This window comes from Gigantopelta aegis, chromosome 3 (assembly GCF_016097555.1).
Source record: "Gigantopelta aegis isolate Gae_Host chromosome 3, Gae_host_genome, whole genome shotgun sequence".
Classification (NCBI taxonomy): Eukaryota; Metazoa; Mollusca; class Gastropoda; order Neomphalida; family Peltospiridae; genus Gigantopelta; species Gigantopelta aegis.
In genome coordinates this window covers 55,658,278-55,678,583 of record NC_054701.1, presented here as the reverse complement: position 1 = coordinate 55,678,583, position 20,306 = coordinate 55,658,278, and the positions used below count along the sequence as shown (strand labels likewise).

The following is a 20,306-nucleotide window of genomic DNA, read 5'->3' as shown; positions in this document are numbered from 1 at the left end:
CGGATAAGGTACTGGTTGCGGATGAGGGTACTGGTTGTGGATGAGGGTACTGGTTTTGGATGAGGGTACTGGTTGCGGATGAGGGTACTAGTTGCAGTCACTGTCTGCTGTCAGTCTTTCTATGATCCCTCCTTTCTTTCTATCGGTATGTTTCTAGTCAGACTGTCCACCTTACATTCGTTATGCAGTAATTGATGCAATGTTTCGTCTGTGTTTTAAAAAAGACAAATCGAGCAGAATTTAATGCCTATCTCGATAACGCACTGGTTAAGCTGTCAGCTTTAATGTTGGTAGGTACCGATTTTGAACTATAGTGAGGACGCAGCTCATTGGGGAGATATTAAGATACTGTTTGGTAGTAATGCTAATATGGATAAATGTAGATTCGGGCATTTTCGTTTAATTCGGGGAAAAGCCAGCCTGCCCTCTACAAAAATGGGAGCACGTACGCCTACGACGAGTACTACTACTAACAGTCCATGAACTTGTCCTCAGAATCTGGAGTTAGTAGCACTACCAAACTGGAGAACATATTTAACAAGGAATGAATGAATGAATGAATGAATGAATGTTTAACGACACCCCAGCACAAAAATACACATCGGCTATTGGGTGTCACAAATGGTAAGTATATGAAAATATTATTAATATATATTTATGTAAAACCACAGTGTAAGGAGCTGTGGGTGAAAAGTATAATACAATACATAAAATGAAGGTAAGTATATTTTAAAACTTTGTATAGAAATCAAAGTGTTTTAAAAGATTCCAAAACATTTCTGTTGCCAAATATATCATTTTTCATCGGCTTGAGATGATCACATTCCACCAAAATGAGTCCTTCTTTAAAGGGACATTCCTGAGTCTGCTGCAATTTTAAGGTGTTATTGACTAACAGAGACTTTTTAACGATTGTAATTACATATCAAATATATTTTCCTGCATAAAATATTAGTGACTGTATATTAAACGTGTTTCTGATCGTTCAAATATGTGTACTAGGTTAAATTTTATTTTATTTCTTAAAATATTTTTTTTGGTACGTACGAAATTATTTGCAGACAAAATCCTGTTTGGGCTTCTTACAAATATTAAGACAACCAGAAACACATTGAATATACAGACACTGATATTCTAAACAAGAAAATATATTTAATATGTAAGTTTAATCGTAGAAATATTTTATTAGTAGGAAACATCTTACAATGCAGCAAATTCAGGAATGTCCCTTTAAAATAAATGAATGCGTCAAATATGTATGGCCGATGCGGGCACGGCACAAGACTATTTCATCCTTCCTGCATCGTCTGTAGGATGACTGCCACTCTCCCAGGACTGCCTTGACAGAATGAAGCTTGTTTGCAACCGCACCGTCCCAATCGTCTTGCCAAGTCGAAAAGATATATTGGTTAATATGAAATTTAAAATCACTGTAGGGGACACCAACATGGACACGGGGCAAGTTCAAAGCAGACTTGGCAGTAACATCTGCCTTTTCGTTACCCTTAATGCCAACATGGCTAGGTACCCAACAAAATATAACATCTTTATTGGCAATTGATAAAAAGACACACTTTCGTATCACCATCACAACTGAGGGATGCTCCAATTCCATGTACTGTAAACCCTGGAGACACGAAAGTGAGTCTGTAAAAATAATATATTTGGATGCACACGAATCTTTGATCTGTTCCAGGGCTTTAATGATTGCCCAAATTTGAGCAATAAACATTGATGCTGAATCGGGCAATCTCATGGAAATTATTGCGTCTGATGGAAAAACTGTAGCACAAGCCACAGAATTCCCATCCCGTGATCCGTCTGTGTAAGCAGGAATGTAATCACAATACCTCTTTTGGATTTCCATGAAGTGTTGTTTATAAATAACTGCATCTGTGCGATCTTTCTTTAGATGCACAAGATCGAATACAATTTTTGGTGGTTTGATACATCAAGGTGGCAAAATAAAATATGAAGGCGTTTCCAAGATGTCTGTTAAATCAATGTTGAAACTGATAAAAACTGCTTAATGCGAAGACCAAATGTTCGAATTGCGTTCGATTTCGCATCAAATAACTTTCTATATTTATTATCAAACACCGCATTGTGTGCAGGATATTTTGGCATTGATTTAATCTTTATAGCATACTGCAGAGAAAGCTTGGCATGTCTAGCACCCAAACTAGGTTTATGTGCATCGACGTACAAGCTCTCCACAGGAGATGTTTTGAAAGCACCAAGACAAAGCCTAAGTCCTTGGTTGTGTATAGGATCTAGCATTTACAAGTAAGACTTACGTGCTGACCCATACAAAATGCACCCATAATCAAGTTTAGACTGAGCTAAAGATCTGTAAAATCGGAGCATAACCTTTCGATCTGCTCCCCATTCAGTCTTGCCAATAACTTTTAAGATATTGAGAGCCTTTACGCCCTTCTTTTTCACATACTGTAAATGACGAACAAAAGATAGCCTCCTGTCAAAAATAATCCCCAGAAATTTGGTCTCCTCCACAACTGGAACGGGATTTTTGTCCAAAAACAGCTGAGGATCTAAATGGTGACCTCTTTTCTGGCAGATATGCATACAGACGGTTTTTGACTTTGAGATCGAAATCCATTGTCAGTTGTCATTGCTGAAGTTTATTCAAACAAAGCTGCAACTGACGTTCAATGATACTCATACTGGACGATCTGTAGCAAATCTGAAAATCGTCGACATATAAAGAGCTATCAACGACAGGTTTTAAACACTGGGTGATGCTGTTAATTTTCTCGGAAAATAAAGTTACTGACAGGATGCTACCTTGAGGCACACCCATCTCTTGGGAGTGAGAATCGGATAACGTAGATCCCACTCGTACCTTGAAAGACCTATTCTGTAAGACATTTAAGATAAAGTCAGGAATACGGCCTCTTAGGCCCATGCCATGGAGGTCTTTCAAAATCCCATACTTCGACGTTGTATCATAAGCTTTCTCGAGGTCAAACAAGACCGATACCAAATGCTGGTTATGGATGAAAGCATCCCTACAAAACGTTTCAAATCTAACAAGATGATCGACCATGCTACATCTAGACCTGAACCCACATTGCACATTAGTAAGCAATTTGTGGGACTCAAGATACCAGACAAGTCTACGGTTGATCATTCTTTCCATGGTTTTACAAATGCAACTTGTCAAAGCAATAGGGCGATAACTGGTAGGATTTGTTGGATCCTTACCAGGCTTAGGAATAGGAATGACAATGGCTTTTCTCCAGTCAGAAGGAAAGTCACCCGAAATCCAGATTTTGTTAAAGATATTTAATAGAACCATTAAGGATGATTCAGGTAAGTGTTTTAAGAGTTGATAATGTATTTAATCTGGTCCTACTAAAGTATCATGGGCTCTACGTAGGGCGTCCTGCAACTCCTCCAAAGAGAAGTGCATGTTGTATACTTCAGCATTTTAATAGGTTAATAGGTTGCTTTTCAGCTTTATTTCTGACAGATGTAAAAGCATCTGTACTGAAGGAAGAAGAAGAGTTATGAGAGAAATTGTCTGCTAATGCATTGGCAATGTCACGATGAGACGTCACATCCGTGTCATTGATAGACAAATGGCCAACTGTATTATTGGATTCTTTTCCCTTGATTTTACATATCCTATTCCAGACAGATTTCACAGATGTTTGAGAACTCAACTTGGAGACATAATTTCTCCAAGATGATTTCTTACTCTGTCTGATAGCTTTACGAGCCTTTGCCCAAACAATGCGATAACTATTCAGGTCATCCCCGGTAGGTTCGCGTTTGAACCTCTCGAGGGTCCTGTTTCGCTCTTTGATTGCATCTTTGCATGTCTCATTGAACCATGGTTTATTGAAACGCTTCGGTACTGCCGAAGTCTTAGGAATAGTTTCCTCTGTAATATATTTCAAGATGGAGGTGAGTAAAGACATGGGTCATCGGCACCAGTCATGGCACTTTGTTGCAGTCGAGTGCTGCATAGATGCCAAAATTGATCCCAGTTGGCCCCTGTCAGCTTCCATCTCTGAACCCGTTCAAGTGATGGAGGCCCATCATTCTCCAAAATAACTGGAAAGTGGTCACTACCACAAGGGTCTGGACAATCTTTTCAGGAGAAATCAAGACAAAGTCACGGGCTACAAAGGGTTAAATCAATGGATGTGAAAGAACCACTTGCAGGATGAAAGTATGTATGACTTTTTTCATTAAGTAATATTAAGTGATTTTTGAGAATTAAGTCTTCTAATTGTTTACCTCTAGTATTTATTACATCGCATTCCCACAAGGTGTGGTGAGCATTAAAATCTCCCATGATAATAAAGGGAGTAGGGAGTTGATCAAGAAGACCTTGAAAGTCCCCAGTGTTAAAATTGTAATTGTTTCGAGGGGGTAAATAAACAGAACAGAGAGTAATAGTTTTATGAGCCGTGACCTTTACAGCCACAGCTTGTAAATTTGACTTTAATATGACTTCACTCTGGGGAATGTTTTCATTTACAATAATGGAAACGCCCCTAGATGCTCTATTTTCAGTTTCTTGACATTTATGGTAGAGATTAAATCCTCTGATGTTAATGCTGTCGGTATCCTTCAGGAAGGTTTCATGAAGACACACTGCAAAAGAATTATAGTTTTGAATTAGAATACTTAATTCATCAAAATTGGGCCTAAGCCCACGACAGTTCCACTGGATAACTTTATTTTCCATCGGGAGGAAGTATGGGTTTTATCTTAGGCTTTGCTGGTGGTCTTTGTGATCGGCAATGATGTGGAGATGAAATCTCCATATCATCATCACCGATATCAGCCAAAGTTTCATACATATTGCTGATCGGGACCGAACGTAGTTCGATCTTGTCCAGCCTACCAGACAGTACTTCTATAGCTTTCTTTGGAGATTTCTTTGTGTCATTGCCTGTCTTAGGGAGACTAGTGCTCGACCTATTTGTAGGATGTTTAAAATCCATTGACACTTGGGTTTCAATTTCCTTTTGCTGGGGTGTAATTTTTTCTTTTCGTGCCTTCTCAATATCGGACAGTTTCTTGTACTTGGCTTCATCACAATGCCAGGTTAGGTCTGTGTTGACTGCAACACTTTTTGTGGTGACTTTGACAGCAGCTGCAGCTGCATATGACTTGTCAGCCACTGTCTGTGTTGCTGTCTCCACCAACCTCCTGGCATCCATGAAGGACAGTTTATTTTGTACCTTTACCTGTTGAACTCGTTTTTCCAGCTTCCACCGCGGACACTCTCACGAGTATGCACAGTGGTTGCCCTTGCAGTTGAGACAAAGTGTATCGTTCTTACATGTCTTGCTCTCATGGTCAAATAGACCACAACTAGCACATGTAAGTTTTCCACGACATGTATTCTGACCATGGCCAAACCTCTGGCATTTGAAGCAACGCAAGGGGTTTGGAATAAAGGGTTCAACAGGAATATTAAGATAACCAGCTTTGACAGGTTGGGGAAGGGTAGGGACGTTAAAGGTGAGGATACAAGTATTCGTCGGTAACAAGTCGTTGTTTCGACGAATCTTTATCCTTCTTACGCCAGTAACACCCTGAGAACTCAAATTTTCGCAGATTTCTTCTTCAGTAACACCTTCCAAATCTCTGCATCTGATATCTCCCTTTGACGAATTCCGGGAGGTATGCGCAGTTATCTTAATTGGTACATTGCAAAAAAAAACCTGTCAATTTGAGGAGGCACGTAGAATGTCTTTCGGTCGAACATTCAACTAAAAGGCCATTCTTAATTTTCTTAACAGATTTTGGCTCACCAGCCAAGCCCACTATTACCGTTTGAATAGCAAAAGGAGATAATTTGTTCAAGGCTCCATCATCAGTAGAACTGATGACAAGAAACCTTGGCCAATTTTGTGAAGAAATCACTTTGGATTTCTTCACATAGTTCTTTGATTGTATGGACTCCTCGTCAGGAGACAAGAAGTCCGAAACTTCGGTGTGGACACGTTTAAGGATCCCATCTATGTTTGTTAAAGGTTTTGTTTTACCCATATTTAGGTTTAAACGATTTATCAACCATGCTCCCCACCCACCACCGAGTCCAACAAAGGTACATGGTGCTGCGGATAACCAGCAGACAGCCATGCCAGGGATACATGATTGATATACTTGGGCATTAAGAACACAAATCACCCAATTGACCCTAGCCACCGCTCGGAGAGCAACATATGCATAAGATTATTCAAGCAATGTTTGTCCTTAACAATGTAAACGAAACAAAAGTTGTATGCTCTCGAGCTTGGCGTGACCAGCCGATTGATCAGGTTGGGCCTACCTGACCGCCCGTCTATTTGAACTCCGGGCCAAAGTGATGTATTCTCAGAAGTCATGCCCGCAGGTATGCCCCAACTCAATCACCAGGATCCCATCATCCATTTTCACGGGTCGCACCTCACGGCAAACAAGGTGCGCCAGCTATGTTTTGGCCAATATATGAGGAATCAGGAAAACTTGGAATTGGTGAAAAGGGTCATTTCTACAACTGATGCAGCTACTTTGCGATGAAAGAAATTGAAGATGCCATCACCAAACCTAAATGTCAAAACACTGCCACCTACAACATACCCAAAGAGCACATCTCCAAGCAAATACATGTATATGAGCTGAAGATTACATGGTAAATCTAGAGATTCTAAACCCATGCAGACTTGGTTGGGTCAAGGATGATGGTGTATTTGTACTTTGGCTGTACAGAACACTGTAAGAATGAAGCTGATGGGGACTGCTGCAATATGCATCCAATATTACAGATGAAGTAGCTGCCTAATATGCTAATTTTGATTGATAATTGGTGTGTTCCTTTATTTCATTAGATTAAAATATAGGACATGAAAGTCGTTTGACTTAAACATGATTTTGGAGACACAAAATTGCATGTGTATATGGATTTCCCAAATGATTAAATTGGTGGCCATTTTAATTTCCTCTATTGCAGCCACTTTGAATTTCATGATTAGAGGATGCTTTCCGTCACAAATAATGCCCCACGACTGGTATGTACTGTCCTGTCTGTGGAAAAGTTAATATAAAAGATCTCTTGCAGCTTTATTGGTTGGAGTAACCCATGTGGTGGACGCGGATTTCCACTTGTTGTCTGTGGACCAAGAGTTGAAATTACCATATGTTAGACATCAAATAGCCGTCTCCATAAGATGTGACATCCGTGTTACTGACAGACAAACTGTATTAGTGTATTTTTTCCCTTGATTTTATATATCCTATTCCAGACAGATTTCACGGATGTTTAAGAATTCAACTTGGAGATAATTCTTCAAGATAATTTCTTACTCTGTCTGATAGCTTTACGAGCTTTTGCCCGAACAATGCGGTACGTATTCATGTTATCCCCAGTACGTTCGCGTTTGAAGCTCTCGAAGGTCCTGTTTCGCTCTTTATTGCATGTTTGTAACTTTCATTGAACCTTGGTTTATTGAAACGCTTCGATACTGCCGAAGTCTTATGAAAAGTTTCCTCTGTAATATCTTTCAAGATGAAGGTCAACACAGACATGGGGTCATCGGCACCAGTAATGGTAGCTTGTTGCAGTCGAGTGCTGCATAGTTGCCGAAATTGATCCCAATTTGCCTTTGTCATCCTCCATTGCTGAGTCCTTTCAAGTTATGGAGGTCCATCATTCTCCAAAATAATTGGAAAGTGGTCACTACCACAACATCTATTAAAAATAAAGCTGAAAACCAATCTATTAACTTTTCATCTGAAAATGCTGAAGTATACAACTTCTTTTTGGAAGAGCTGCAGGATGCTCTTCGTAGAGTCCATGATACTTCAGTAGGACCAGATGAAATACGCTATCAACTAATAAAACACTTACCTGAATCATCCTTGATGGTTCTTTTAAATATCTTTAACGCAATCTGGATTTCTGGTGACTTTCCTTCTGATTGGAGAAAAGCAATTATTATTTCTATTCCTAAACCTGGTAAGGATCCAATAAATCTTAACAGTCATCGTCCTATCGCTTTGGCAAGTTCCATTTGTAAAACCATGAAACGAATGATTAATCATAGACTTGTTTGGTATATCGAGTCCCCCAAATTGCTTACTGACGTGCAATGTGGGTTCAGGTCTAGACGTAGTACGATCAATCATCTTGTTAGATTTGAAATACTTTGTAAGCATTTGGTATCGGTCTGTTTTTTATATGGAAAACGCTTGGAAGTATGGGATTTTGAAACACTTCCACGGCATGTCTTTATCTCTAATTTCTTAAAATACAGGTCTTTCAAGGTTCGAATGGGATCTACTTTATCTGATTTACACTCCCAAGAGATGGTTGTGGCATAAGGTAGCATCATGTCAATAACTTTATTTTCTGTGAAAATTAATAGCGTCACCCAGTGTTTAAAACCTTGTGTTGATAGCTCGTTATATGTCGATGATTTTCAAATTTGCTACAGGTCGTCCAGTATGATTATCATTGAACGTCATACATATAATCCACACTCCACATGCTTTATTGTACACACGCTTTACACACTTTTCTTTTATTATACATACAACCTAAATGTATATAAATGTATTCTGTTTTTTTATTTATTCATTTTTTTTATTATTATTAATTTTGAAGAGATTGCTGAATCTTTTCACTTGCCAAATCTTTAGTGCAGATATTCTGCAACACCTTATAGGGAGATTCTGGCCTGGATACTCTGTTGTTTTTTCATATAATTATATAAGTTAGTTTGATTTTTAATTTAATCCTATTCCTATTCCTATTCAAATGCTTTGACTGTTGCGTAGGATTCTATGTGGGCGCTAAGTCATTAAATGCTTTAAACTATCCTAGCTGCTAGTAGAATATCTGAGGCAATGGACTGCCCGATAGTGAATAGCCTGTTGCTTTACATTAGAAAAGGGTGTGGCAAGTGGAATAACCAATTTCAATACCCATCAGTTATGTGTGATATGGAAATGTTTACTCCATATTTTACGTTCTCGTAGAAACCTAAGTTCTTGTCGTCATATACAATAAGTGGCTTGAAAAATCAATACCTTAAATTTGCTGATCATATTGTGTTTACACTAAATCATTTATTTGGGTTTGGGGGTTTTTTATTATTTTATATCTAAATAAAACAGATATTAAGGTTAAAACCGACAAAATCATAGGGTTTGTCAATATTGGTGAATATGAGAATGGTGTTCCCAACTGGAATAACAAATTAGTTTAAAAATAAAATGTGTCACAATATCTTCATCATACTATATTTAATTAGCGGTATTTCCTTTTAATAATTGTATTTATATCATAAATTTACATCTTTATTGTAATAATTATTGTATGCTTATGCACGGTCTGTGACAGACCAATAGGCCACATATTATTAAAATGTACAATGTTAATATTACCACAACCTGGCAATTAAGATGATAGCCTCGGCAAAAATATGCCGTAGAAAAAATAGGCTCCATAGCATTTTCCATGGCAGTTGTGAGGTTAATGTGTAAGAGAGCAGTTTAATTTGTCAGTATTACAAAATAAAACAATACATTTAAGAAAAGTGGAATTAACCATCTGAAAGTTCCACAGCACATGCCGTGGACAAATGAAAACACCACAGCAATCTCCACGGTGCTAAGTTTCATCTTAATTTTTAAAAAAAATGTTTTTAAATAATCACTGTTCGGTTCATTATGTGAAAATTATCTATCTGCCTTCAGTTGCTATAGGATAACTTATTTTCGCGATAGAAATTGACTTGCAGACCAATTAATCATTCATTCAGAGTAATCAAGCTATCTAAAAATACCAAAATAAAACGTTTAGCAGACGGGTTCACCTTGAACCTGTTTTGAGCACTTTTCAGGTTTGGCTCCTTAACTGTGTGGTATTAAGGGTTAATCATTTATTTCTTCTAAATATATAGGAGAAAAAAATAGTCTTAAATTATATCAAAATAAACTCTCTCTCTCTCTCTCTCTCTCTCTCTCTCTCTCTCTCTTGTGTAAATTAATGAAAGATGACATATATTAGTATGTAAAAACAATTGCCTAGTTCAGCAATTAGGAATTTATAATTTCTTCACAAATGTATACTTTAAAAAATAACTTACTAAAGCAGCAGTAATTAACACTTTTTATATGCATTTTATAATTATATTGCAAACATAAATCTATTAAATAACCATAGTACTTTGTAGGGCGGGACGCAGCCCAGTGGTAAAGCGCACGCCTGATGCGCGGTCGGTCTAGGATCGATCCCCGTCGGTGGGCCCATGGGCTATTTCTCGTTCCAGCCAGTGCACCACATATATCAAAGGTCGTGGTATCTGCTATCCTGTCTCTGGGTTGGTACAAATAAAAGATCCCTTGGTACTACGGGGAAAATGTAGCGGGTTTCCTCTCTATGACTGTCAAAATGACCATATGTTTGACATCCAATAACTGATGATTAATAGATCACAGTGCTCTAGTGGTATCGTTAAATAAAACAAACGTTCTTAGTTTGTAACGAGACAACTGGTCTACAAAGGTCTATAGAATATGAAAGCGACAGACCCTATGTTTTAAACACTACGACGTATTTTTCTCTGTTTGAGCTGTTTTTAACAATCGAAATCAGACATCATTTAGATTTTATCTTTTAGATTATTCATTTTCGTACATCTGAAGTGTTTCTGGTCATCCTGGTGTTTATAATATCACGAAATATATTTTTCATATTTTTAAAAAACGCACCTATCTCTAAGAAGTAATTGTTATGGAGACGAGCTCTAGTCTATACGTAACGGTATTTCCCCGTGTTCACTTCTCACTCTATAGATTGTGGGCCAAATATCCATCACGGGTTGAAACTAAGGTCTGCGACTTTAAATGATTTTAAAATTAAAACTTCTTGAAATCATTCATCATGTAAATATCTCGCTACTTTTGTTTATCTGTTTTTGTTGTCATCGTTATTGGTGTTTTTAATTCATATTGTTCGTTCTTTTGTTTTCTTCTCTTTTTTTTAGAACAAGAATCACGTTTCAGCAACAACAAACACACAAACAAGAAAGAAAGAAAGAACTTGGTTTTATGATGGATTGGCTGCCGATAATGTCCGGATGGTGGCTCTGAAAATAACTGGTCAAAGCTGTATCGAAAAAACGATAGAGGTAGATAAATACAACAAAACAAAAACCGGACTAAACGATAACCCTTCTGAATACAGAAGTATTTAAAACGAACTGATACTCTAATTTTGATCTCCACACCCATTAATATATGAATATTTGCCGCCTTCGGAAAAAATTGTGGGTACATAGGTAAAATATTGTTAAACATTGTTAGTAAAAAAAAACCGCAACGCCAAAAGCTACTTATTTCTCTATCATTATTTACAGCACGAGAGTATTCACAGAGACGAAGTAAAGAACAAAATAAGAGAGAAACAGAAAGAAACCGCTTTGAAGGAAATCATAAAATCGATTTCCTTATGGAAGAAAAACAACTGGGGAAAATCTGTGAGTATGACGGTGGACACATTAACCACCTTTTCAAGTACACAAAGGTAGATAAAAATTTCACTTAGCTTTTGACGTCACATTTTTGTTTTCCTTACAATTGAATCAGTTGCTATTTTAAGAATATTTGACCAATGGGCCTACAATTTTCACTGAATGTGACAACTATCCGTATAGTAATAAGTGTGGCTTATGAAAGTTAGTTTCGATACTTTTTTTTAATAATTCTGTATATTCAGTAGAGTTATCGTTTTGTTTTGGTTCACCCAATTGAGTGACCAATGCCCAGACGCTAACGGAGACGACCAGACACGTACATGTGCATCAAAGTAGTCGCTGAGTTCTTCAACGACAGGCCGATCTTCTGGAACAAAGGATCTCATGTAGGTCTACTTGGATAAGTACCATACTCAAGAGGGAAGTCGACACTTTCATGTTGTAGTTTGCAAGTCCGAGAATCTCGATTTTTGCGCCAGGTAGCCAGGTCGGAGCAACCACTGGACCGGATATCATGGCTAAATACAGCTCTGTAATGGCCATGATAACAGAATCTTCAAACTCAGTCAGTAACAAGAGTTCAGTTCTAGTTTCAGTTTTCAGTTCTTCCCACTTTTTGAATTTACCATAGTTTGACACCCAATAGCCGATGTATTTTTCGTGCTGGGATGTCGTTAAACATCTATTCTATTCTATTCTTTGTCAGTTATAATTCGTAGTCTAAGTTGTTGGGTAGACTGGTGTGCTGATGACGTTTCAGAACGAGATCTGGGGCATATTTGGTGTCATGGACAACTTGTCGTCCATGACGATAGTAGGACTAGAGTCTACTAGTTTCAAACAACAGCTTTGATTTTTACATGCGACCTTTTTATTCCATTACTTATTTTCCTTTAACTTTCTTTCCATGACGCTCGCTTGATGCACACCCGTCGATGGGTTTATTTATTTCTCGTTCCAGCCGGTGCATCATGACTGGTATATTAAAGGCCGATGTATATGCTATCCTGTGTGTGAGATATTGCATATAAAAGATTCCTTGCTACTAATGGTAAAAGTGTAGCGGGTTTCTCCTTTAATACTAAATGTCAAAATTGCCAAATGTTTGACATGCAATAGCCGATGATTAATAAATCAATGTGCTCTAGTGATGGAACAAACTTTAACTTTTCTTTCCAAGACCTTTTTTTCAATTACTTTTTTCTTATGATTTTTCTTTCGTTCATCATTCTGTTTGTATATAAGAAAACAACTAGAGTACTCTCGGTATGTTAGTTTTCGACCAGCAAACAGTCACCGAGTACTTTGTGTAAAATACACATATTTTCCTAAATCTGACACAAGAGGTCTTGTTTGAACCTTTTCGAGTTTACTCATAACATTAGACTTACATGTTGGTGAAACGTGACACCCACGTCCGAAACCAACTGATTCTATGTTTCCAAAATGGGTGTTGGGTTTCTTCTTGAAGCGTCTGTATTTGGAAAAACGTATAAGTTTAATGCTATAAGTGAACTCCACGATAATAACCGATTTATATAACTACCGATATGTGTATTTTAGACTCAGTACTTAACAATCTTTTGGTAAATGGAAATGTCAAAAGTGTCACTTTTTAAAGGTGCTTCACCCTAAAACGAAGGTCTGCTTCTTTGAGAAAATTAAAAATCTTATTTGTTAATCTACTCGCCAGTAATACATCAAAACAATAAAGTTTTTAAAGTTTTAACAGAAGCCACATGACGATATGAATCTATCTTTATAGTCTATTCAATACCGTATCTCTGCAGAAGGCCGATTCTAAACAAATGACAGAATCGCGAGGGCGTGCAACCATGACTCATTGTGAGGTCTACAGATAAGAGGTGAACTTGACGACGATATAGGACTCCAACACCGTCTGTAGGTGAACTTGACGACGATATAGGACTCCAACATCGTCTGTAGGTGAACTTGACGACGATATAGGACTCCAACACCGTCTGTGAGTGAACTTGACGACGATATAGGACTCCAACATCGTCTGTAGGTGAACTTGACGACGATATAGGACTCCAACACCGTCTGTGAGTGAACTTGACGACGATATAGGACTCCAACATCGTCTGTAGGTGAACTTGACGACGATATAGGACTCCAACATCGTCTGTAGGTGAACTTGACGACGATATAGGACTCCAACATCGTCTGTAGGTGAACTTGACGACGATATAGGACTCCAACACCGTCTGTGAGTGAACTTGACGACGATATAGGACTCCAACATCGTCTGTAGGTGAACTTGACGACGATATAGGACTCCAACATCGTCTGTAGGTGAACTTGACGACGATATAGGACTCCAACATCGTCTGTGGGTGAACTTGACGACGATATAGGACTCCATCTTCGTCTGTGGGTGAACTTGTCGATGATATAGGACTCCAACATCGTCTGTAGGAGGACTGCCACTTAGCGCGCGCCATTACAACTGCCAACAACCTTTAGAACAACAGCTTCCGTGAACAGTTTGTTTGTTTTATTTAACGACACCACTAGAGCACATTGATTTATTAATCATCGACTATTGGATGTTTGATGGTAATTTTCCGCGAACAGAGCAATGTCTCAAATTCACTCTGAATGCGCACAATACAATAATATTCCAAACAAGGAACGTCCTGCAAGTATTTTACAGAATTAGTGCCCAAAGTTTTAATCACTAATACACACACTACAGGAAGAAACTCGACAGCACCCCCTTTCAGTAATGTTCCGGTTAAATACGTAGTTGCTGACGGGTTTCTTTCTGTAGTGTGTGTATCAATTATTAATATGTGGGGGTTTTCACATGAAGGAACTCGAAAATTATCAGTGTAAAGGTATTTAACGTCGAACTTAGTATTGTTGTACTGTTAGAGCGGTAATCTTTGACTACTGTTTGGTAGGCAGAGATTGCGCAGAATTTATAGAGATTGGTCCCTGACGATTAGAGAGCGTCATCACTGTCCAAGTGTCCGTCTAGCTCTATTACCGTCAGAGTACTTGGGCTACACTGTTACGATTCCACAACGGCCCAAAATGTTTGGTCACACGTCCAATCATTATCCGTTTGTAAACACGGCTTGACACCGATGACGAATATTGGTTATAGAGAGCTGAAACTATTCGGATTTTAGGTAATTGTTCGTATTTCACATGTCAGGATGTTAGGCATTATATTCCATACGATTTACAGTACATATATTGCCGAAATTTAAAATATGAACGAAATAACGTGAAATTTACCTTTTCAATTCCCGTATTTTTACGGCTGTTTCTCGTTCCAGCCAGTGCTCCACAAGTGGTGTAACAAAGGTCGTGGTATGTACTATCCTGTCTTTGGGATGGATAGTGCATATAAAAGATCCCTTGCTGCTAATCGAAAAGAGTAGCCCATGAAGTGGCGACAGTGGGTTTCCTCTCTATATATCTGTGTGGTCCTTAACCATATGTCTGACGCCATATAACCGTAAATAAAATGTATTAAGTGCGTCGTTAAATAAAACATTTTCTTCCTCCCTTCCCGTATTTTTACATTTAACATCAATTTATATCATTTAATAAACCGCTATAATTATTATTAGCTTTGTTTAAGAAAATTCAATCTTTAATCTTTAAAATACAATTATGATGGTAATGGTTGGTGTATTCTGTAGAAAGTATTGGTTGCTTATAAACAGCATGTCGAAAATCAACTCATCGGTTTTGTCATAAGATATAGTAAAAATAAATGTACGGTTTAGTTTTTCTGTGTATTCATTTGAAATAAAATATTGAATGTTTTCTTATTTGTGTTTTGTTTTTTCTTCTTTTTAACAGCTGATGCTTTTAGCTGAAAGCGATTCCTGTGTTTATTTGTGAAAGCAAATTTGACTCTTGATACTGCATTCAGACATATTATAAACCATGTGCAAAATGTTTTAAAAATCAGTAGTGAATTAAACATTAGCACTGGAAAACTTAGATATAGGACAAATAATGTTTTAATAATTCCAAAAATGTAACAAAAATAAAGAGGAATAAATTTCAAAAATGTAAACAACCGACTCTAATATAAGAATAATATAATAAAATAACTAGTACAATATGATTAATTTGTATTCCTTGATATTAAAGGTTCTATATCTCAGTTACAAATAACATATTTCGTTAGTTTTAGATTTAACTGCAAACGAATTGATCCCATACACAATCTTTGCATATATAACTCAATAATATCGAAATTGTAATATGCTTATACCGTGTAAACAGACTAAATTCCTGTCTTTTCAAATCGTAAAAAAAAACCTCTTAGGAAATCGGTGAATCCACAAATTCTGATTTACTATGTAGGACTTTGTAGACCTATGTTTTGTTTGTTTTTTTTTGTTTTTTTTGTTTAAAAGAAGCTCATGTTGCCCTAATGTCGCCAAGGTGTTTGCCCGAATGAGTATATTTGTTACAGCACTTGGGGGGGGGGGGGGGGGGGCAGTTACCCCATCGGTCCTGCCTGTGAGAATGTGCGCATAAAATATCGTTTACTCAGGCCTGTAGGAATTGTAACTGGACATTCTACACCGAGTTTGAATTGCGATGCGACAAGACGTGTCTTTGTGCTTGCTGCAGTTACCCGTTACGGCCACCCACTACACTGTCTCTAGTATTATTATGGATATTATGTATAACCACCTAATGTATTGTTTGTTTTATATTTTCTTTCTCATTTCAATTGTGTCGAGATGAACACGAGGAATGTTTTGTTATGCTGTTTAATGTTATCCGTACGAATAGCCTCCGATACAATCCGGTTGAGTATCATTAGCCGCAGTCCTAAAGCTTTGGGATTTCCTTTTGAAACGTAAATTGTGATTGGTCCTAGAACATTTTAAAGACGTCAATCCAATCATTGGGCCCGTGACAGTGTTAGGTAACAAGACACATGGGTATGTTGTTTTTGCTTGTGTTTTGAGTTGAGCGAAGTGTCAAAATGATATACGTTGGTATCAAATCAATTAGTAGGTTTTGCTATTTACTTTTGTAATATACCCTTTAAAAATAATGTTGTAGCGTAATTCATCATAATTGCATTGCCATAGGCTGGCATAATATTGAGGATGATGAAAGGGTATTTCTAGGGAGGGCGAAGGGGTGCAAGTTTTAAAAAGACACGTCTACACTGAAAAATACACTAACATCCCCTCCCGCCCCAGAATTGGCTTCAGGCGAGGTCAGAAACCAAGTCCGTGGTGGGCGTGCCTGAACCCTTGTGGATAGGGCACGTAAATAGTTCCCATTCACTAAGGGGTCATTCAAATATTACGTAACGCTCGAAGGGGTGGGTGGGTGTAGGTCCAAACGTTATATGGGGTGGGTGGGTGTATTTAACAGTGTTATGTAACACTTTAAAAAATATTTATTACTAAACGTTTTTGGAAGGACTTTCCTTTGGCACTGTCACTAACCCTAACCTTAACCCTAACTCAATGATAAGTATTTATAATGTTCTTTATTATTATAGCCTACGCTACGTGACAGTGCCAAAGGAAAGTCCTACCAGGTTTTTTAAAAACAAATTCATAACCGCGCTGTCACGCGACAATGTTTAATGTAGGTAGTTACAGCTAGGGTATACTGTATACAAATCGAGTAGAAATGTGTATCTGCGCTTTCCCAAATGCCAAAACAGTACATTAAAATTATATTACACCCATCGCAGAACTTATTTGTGAAGGTGGGGGGGGGGGGGGGGGGGGGGCTTTCGAAGCATTACGCAATATTTTAGCAGGTGTATTGTCTAGCGTTACAGGGGGAAGGAGTGTGTCTGATGTGGACATAAATAGTGTTACATAATATTTGAACGACTCCTAACATATATTATATCAGTCTTTCCTTGGATTACCAAGCCAACCATGTTCCCGACTAACAATAAATGAATACACTGTATTATGTTACTGCTAAACAGTAAACTAGATTTTTTGGGAGGGGACCACACTAATAGCCTTGTAGCTCGAGTGACCTCTAGCCCTCTCTGGTCTGAAGGGACGTAGATTGTGTGGTTCTTCTACGTCTGAACCTTGTTACATACATACATAGCTGGTATTCAAAACTTATGGTACCATGTTTTAGATGTTTTTCAACCAAAATAGTGCAACAAATGGACACACAAACCAAATTTTTTAATTTACCGTACTCACTAAATCCCGATTGAAGTACTTGTGTCATTATTAACAAAATAAATTTTCCAATGACAGCCGTCAAAAGTTCCCCGCCATTTTAAATATGCTACATAGAGGGAAGCAACTCACCGTGCATATTAAGAAAAGTATTGATATAAGTCAAATAACATGCCCCATGCACTATAGCCCTCACCTGTTTAATAAGTGCTAGAGATGATTGTATGTAATAAATCTGGAAAATTCTAAAACCAATTCTAAAGCCATCAACTGTGTCTAAAATAAAACAAAAATCCTAAATCTGATGCCACAAACCTTCAGTTCATCATATCATATTACCAATGCTAATTTTACTATTTCTTACATTTACAACATGTGTCAGCAACATCCAATTTTTCGCGGCAACCACAGTTTTACTGTCATTGCCATGGTAACATTTGAACCCTGTGATCCAGGTATGATGAAGCATTCATTTTCAGTGGATGCCATGATCAGGGGAAGATTACAGGGCGTGATGTGGAGGTCTGGTTCACTCCCATGATCAGGGGAAGATTACAGGACATGATGTGGAGGTCTGGTTCACTCCCATGATCAGGGGAAGATTACAGGGCGTGACGTGGAGGTCTGGTTCACTCCCATGATCAGGGGAAGATTACAGGACGTGACGTGGAGGTCTGGTTCACTCCCATGATCAGGGGAAGATTACAGGACGTGATGTGAAGGTCTGGTTCCCTCCCATGATCAGGGGAAGATTACAGGGACGTGACGTGGAGGTCTGGTTCACTCCCATGATCAGGGGAAGATTACAGGACATGATGTGAAGGTCTGGTTCCCTACCATGATCAGGGGAAGATTACGTGAAGTGGAGTTCTGCTTCCCTCCCATGATCATGTGTAGATTACAGGAACGTGACACAGAGGTCTGCTTCCCTCCCATGATCAGGAGGAGATTACAGGGACGTGACATGGAGGTCTGATTCCTTCCCATGATCAGGGGAAGATTACAGGGACGTGACATGGAGGTCTGATTCCTTCCCATGATCAGGGGAAGATTACAGGGACGTGACATGGAGGTCTGGTTCCCTCCCATGATCAGGGGAAGATTACAGGGAGGTGGCATGGAGGTCTGGTTCCCTCTCATTATCAGGGGAAGATTATAGGACGTGACATGGAGGTCCGCTTCCCTCCCATTATCAGGGGAAGATTACAGGGACATGACGTGGAGGTCTGCTTCCCTTCCATTATCAGGGGAAGATTACAGGGACATAACGTGGAGGTCTGGTTCCCTCCCATGATCAGGGGAAGATTACAGGACGTGACGTGGAGGTCTGCTTCCCTCCCATTATCAGGGGAAGATTACAGGGACGTAACGTGGATGTCTGCTTCCCTACCATGATCAGGGGAAGATTACACAATGTGACGTGGAAGTCTGGTTCCCTTCCATTATTAGGGGAAGAGTACAGGGACATCACGTGGAGGTCTGCTTCCCTCCCATGATCAGGGGAAGATTACAGGGAGGTGACGTGGAGATCTGGTTCCCTCCCATGATCAGGGGAAGATTACACAACGTGATGTGGAGGTCTGGTTCCCTTCCATTATCAGGGGAAGATTACAGGGACATGACGTGGAGGTCTGCTTCCCTCCCATGATCAGGGGAAGATTACAGGGACGTCACGTGGAGGTTTGGTTCATTCCCATGATCAGGGGAAGATTATAGGACGTGACATGGAGGTCCGCTTCCCTCCCATTATCAGGGGAAGATTACAGGGACGTGACGTGGAGGTCTGCTTCCCTTCCATTATCAGGCGAAGATTACAGGGACGTAACGTGGAGGTCTGGTTCCCTCCCATGATCAGGGGAATATTACAGGACGTTACGTGGAGGTCTGCTTCCCTCCCATTATCAGGGGAAGATTACAGGGACGTGACATGGTGGTCTGGTTCCATCCCATGATCAGGGGACGGTTACAGGGACGTGACATTGAGGTCTGGTTCCCTCCCATGATCAGGGGAAGATTACAGGGATGTGACATTGAGGTCTGGTTCCCTCCCATGATCAGGGGTAGATTACAGGGATGTGACATGGACATCTGGTTCCCTACCATGATCAGGGGAAGATTACAGGGACGTGACATAGAGGTCTGAAGATTCCCTGGAGGTCTGGTTCCCTCCATGATCATACAGGATCAGGGGAAGATTACAGTTCCCTACCATGATCAGGGGAATATTACGTGACGTGGAGGTCTGCTTCCCTCCCATGATCATGTGTAGATTACAGGGACGTGACACAGAGGTTTGCTTCCCTCCCATGATCAGGAGGAGATTAAAGGGACGTGACATGGAGGTCTGATTCCTTCCCATGATCAGGGGAAGATTACAGGGATGTGACATGGAGGTCTGGTTCCCTCCCATGATCAGGGGAAGATTACAGGGATGTGACGTGGAGGTCTGGTTCCCTCCCATGATCAGGGGAAGATTACAGGGACGTAACGTGGAGGTTTGGTTCACTCCCATTATCAGGGGAAGATTATAGGACGTGACATGGAGGTCTGCTTCCCTCCCATTATCAGGGGAAGATTACAGGGATGTGACGTGGAGGTCTGCTTCCCTTCCATTATCAGGGGAAGATTA

General features: G+C 39.2%; 1 protein-coding gene across 1 annotated transcript in view; it reads left to right on the top strand.

Annotated features, from left to right (window-relative positions):
• Positions 1-16,444: 16,444 nt before the first annotated feature.
• LOC121368272 (protein MTO1 homolog, mitochondrial-like) overlaps positions 16,445-20,306 on the top strand; it is a 201,890-nt gene continuing 198,028 nt past the window's right edge. Inside the window, exon 1 of the mRNA XM_041492929.1 lies at positions 16,445-16,519. The gene's annotated coding sequence lies outside the window, so the exon portion shown is untranslated. The remainder of the gene's footprint in view (positions 16,520-20,306) is intronic.